This window comes from Salvia splendens, chromosome 20 (assembly GCF_004379255.2).
Source record: "Salvia splendens isolate huo1 chromosome 20, SspV2, whole genome shotgun sequence".
Taxonomy (NCBI): domain Eukaryota; kingdom Viridiplantae; phylum Streptophyta; class Magnoliopsida; order Lamiales; family Lamiaceae; genus Salvia; species Salvia splendens.
The window spans coordinates 13,517,599-13,521,951 of record NC_056051.1 but is presented as its reverse complement, the minus strand read 5'-3'; positions in this window follow the sequence as shown (position 1 = coordinate 13,521,951).

The window sequence follows — 4,353 nt, the reverse complement described above, 5'->3', positions numbered from 1 at the left end:
TAATCCTGAACCTGGTATCAATAATCCTCAACCCACTTCTACTGGCTAGTATAGTGGACGTAAGGGTCGAATCCCATAGAGATGAATGCATTTTGGGAATTGTGGTGATATTATGGAAGAGTTTGGTTAGCTACCACGCTTTGGGTTGAGACTTATCTAGGCTGGAATTTAAGGTGGTACTCTACTGACTAGGAGACGGGAGAGATGTTAAACAGACGGCTGTGTACGTGTCAGTGGGGAACATGATGTTTTAGAAATAAATGTAGAAGGTACGAGTTTACTATAAAGGCTAAACGGAATATCAGAGGTAAAGAGGTAGTTAGGTGACTAGACCTGCAGATCTGAAAAGTAGCAGCTGAAAAGTAAGGACAAAAGTAAAAAGTTGTTAAAAAGCAAAAGTGGTCCCAAACATGGATGGAGATGTTGTCTTCTTCAACATAAATCAAATCAGATCAGCAAAACCAGATTCATCACCATAAAAACACAGATTAACAACTTCAAGAACATAGATCTACAATTAAAACTTCAAATCAAAAGATCGAACGCTGAAACTGCAATTATGCTTACCGGTCAACATGCAGGGTGGCAGAAATCACGTAAACTGGGTTTTCACACATAACTAATTCAGATCTAAAATCTAACAGCTATCTAGACTTGGAAACTCAGAGAGATCAACAACAGAAGTTAAAACATGCGATTCCACACTGGAAATTACCGTAACAGCTAGATCTAAGCTATCTAGGCAGAAAGAAGCGAAAACAAACATAAACCGATGCTGGAAAACAACTTCATATTCAATAAAACGTTTGGATCACAACTAAGACTTCAAAGTAAGCAAATATTTAAAGTGCAACAAATCCAATCGTAAGAAAACAGAATGCGATTAACTAAGAAAGCAATAAAGATTGTTTGCCACTCCGGGCGATGAAACTATTGACACTGCGAGACACGCTGACTGGAATGAGAGAATGGAACTCCGGCGAACTGATGATCTTCAAGTGACAATGGCTGTGGCGAGGAATGAGAATTACGAAGGGTAATGCTGAAGGAGTGATCTACCGAAGGGAGATTGCTAACTAAGCGTAGGAGTTAACTAACTAATTGATGATGATACTCTCTCCAAGTGGCTTCCTTTTATAGGGAGGCCTCCTTTGATTTTTAGGGTAGACTTCAAACATGAATTGACTCTTTTGCCCCCTTACTTGCGGCTGATCTTCCCAGCTATCCTTCTTCTCCATCTCGAGCCTTTTTGGCATGCATACTGGTCAGGATAACAACATCCCAATACCCTTTTCACCTGAATTCTCCGAACATTTGCCTACTGGCTAGAACACTCATCCTGCACACTTTAGCAACTGTTTGCAGAATATATTCTAATTATGCACATTATACTGACCAGTAACCAAGGCCAGAATACGACTTATCAAACTGCTCACACTTACCACATGCTTGTCCTCAAGCGTGAAGAACAAACAAAAAGAAGTAAGTTGAATTCTAGCCTGGTTACTCCCCTGACCGACTCTATCCTACCCTAGACTCTAACTATGACGCAAAGAAAACACGTAATAAAGACAAACACATAAAAGAAAACTAAAACACTTAGACACATTAACACAGTCATTGGGCTATATTTTCAACCATCCCTCCCCTCGGGATCAGGTGCAATCCGGCCTTAGACAGCCTTGAACTTCCGCCGCCCCCCTTTTCTCTCCCAGTCAGTATATCCGCCCGTCAAGATCGCCCAAACTTTCTGCCAAACACTAGGTTCACTCAGTCACTCATACCTCTCCGAGAATGTTAAGACTGCATTCTCTCATAGTGCTCAACCACAATTGCTTCGGACTTAGATTTCACATGCAGCTACTGAAGGGCTTAAAGGTTTGTAACGGGACTATTGGTTTGTAGTGTTTTGGGTGGATGTTCCTAAGGCTCTAAGGTTCAAAAACATCTACTATATTTGATGCGTGGGAACTGTGTGTGCTCGGGCTCTTGGCTGTCACCTCGGCTTGGCTGGACTTTTTCTGAAGTTGCTTCCCAGTTGGTCAGTAACGTCTTGTGGATTCGCCACCCTTATTCCTTCTCATTCTTTTTGTGGTCAAGTGTTTTCGACCATTTTCTTTACATTTTTCTTCTTCTCTTCTTATTTTTTTTTTAGACCTGGAATGACTTCCTGGTCGATTTTTTCCTAATTCTTTCGCTCCTGTTGACTTCTCTTCTAATTCTTTCTTCTCTTCTGGCCAGTTGCCTTCTTGCCTTATGCCTTACACACACAATTCCAGGGGCTAGGGGTTATATCTGGGTAAAAACAAGTTAGGAAAAGGGGGTTCTAAAGGTGGTTTTTTTTAGGGGGGGTTTCCTATTGCCTTCAGTATTTGCTACATGTGGTCATTTCGCCTTAGGTAAATTGTGGCAGCCACTCTTTTCTTTTCTGGATTTGTGGAAAGTGGTTCCACTTAAGGCTTATAACTCATATTTTAAGAGGGCTTTCGTGTTTGGCTCTGAGGATGGGCTTTTCTTTCATACTCGCATCATTTATCTTAGCTAGGAGGTACTAAGGGGGTGGTTTCTGTTTTCCAGCATGTCGTATCTCCCTCAATTCCCCTCACCGTCAGCTCAGGACAGTTGAGTTTTAAGCCCAATCAACACACAAAAGAAAAAAAACTAGACCTAACAAGACATTAACACAAGGACAAACACAAACCACACATATACACATACATCATACTGGCTACAGCCATGGTCACTTGAATAGGCTAAGTGGGAGAATGTAAAACCTAAACAGACACCAACAATTACAAAACACATATATACATAAACTTCTCACACTTAGACCATGCAATGGGCTAAGTGTGAGCCAACATGCTTACGAAAGCATAAAAACAACAAAACATGCGTTACAGAAACAAATCCTTTACTTCTCACACTTAGACTATAGAATAGGCTAAGTGTTATGAATGGGGTTTGCGCACATACACAAATTATATTACCTAAACAAACACCAAAACACAAACAAAAATACGGAAAACTAAAAAAAAACTGAAAATTAAAACGAAAACTAACTGGTCAGGTGGGGTGGTGGTCACTTGTTCCTCCTGCTCCTTCGCGGGGCAAGTTGTGGTGTAGGTGGTTCTTCCGGTTGTTCCTCCTCATTCTCGGACTGCTTGTTCCGAGATTCTGCCGACTCTTCGGCATCTCCTTTCTCTTGTTCCGCTTCTTCTTTCTGCTCTGCTTCTTCCGTCTCGGTTACTACCTCCTCTGATACTCGTGGTTCATTAGTTCGGCCTCCATGGCCACTCGGTCCAGATTCACGGACCAACTTCCCGGTTCCCAACTCTTTCAAGATTCCTTTCATCACAGTTGCCAAACGGCTTAACTCCGCTCTTGCTTTTTGATTCTCTTCCGCCAACTCTTCCACTGCCTTCTCTAGCCTTTCCTGTCTCTGCTCCTCATCTTGTGTTCCCGGATGTGCTGCAGATCTCCCGGTCGGTATAGCTTCTTCTCCCATTGCGTAGAAACGTGGTACGCCTTGCCTCATGTAAACGGTGTTAGTTCGGACGAACAAAGGTGTATCAAAGAGACCAGGAGGATCCACCAAGATCTGGTCGGATAAGTCTTCGGCCTCCGTGATGATGATGTTGTTTTTGATGAACACTCCCAAGATATGGCAGAGAGTGAGGTTTCTCGCTGGGTGGGTGGCAATTAGATGGCATTGGTACGCTGTCCAGAATCCTAGATGTAATTTCCTCCCGCGCTTCGCGCACCACGGAAGGTATAACTTTGTCATTGATGTTCTTACCGCGGAGTTCGACTGCCCCAACAAATTGAAGTCCAAGTGAAGCTGGACTAGGCGTAGGGTTGGGTTATTATAATGGATTGAGCGAGAGAGAGTGGATGCAAATTCTCCAGAGGCCGGGTGAGTTAACTCCTCCCATGCCTCCTGGGGCTCAAATTCCACACGTGTGCGGGGAATTCCCCGCTCCCTACTTCTCCACTCAGGCCCTATGGCCTCCTCCAAACTGCACATTCCCAGACACACGGTCCACTCAATCAGATTCATCCGTATCTCTCCGCCAAATAGCCTAAAACTGATACATTCCTCATCTAGATCAGTGGTAACCTTAAACCTAAAGGTCGTGAAAAACTCCTTCGCTAATCTAATTGGGACACTCGGATCTCCATTCTCCAACAACCATTCGAATCCTAACGCATGCAAATAAAAGAGAAACTGCTCGCGGGCACCCAACTCATCTAAAGAAGGAATATGAAGTACCTTTCCGCTCTTCACTTGCTTACTCCCTTCATCCTTGCTATCGAAAACTTTTTGTACCTCCTTCGAGTCGAAAAGCTTCATCT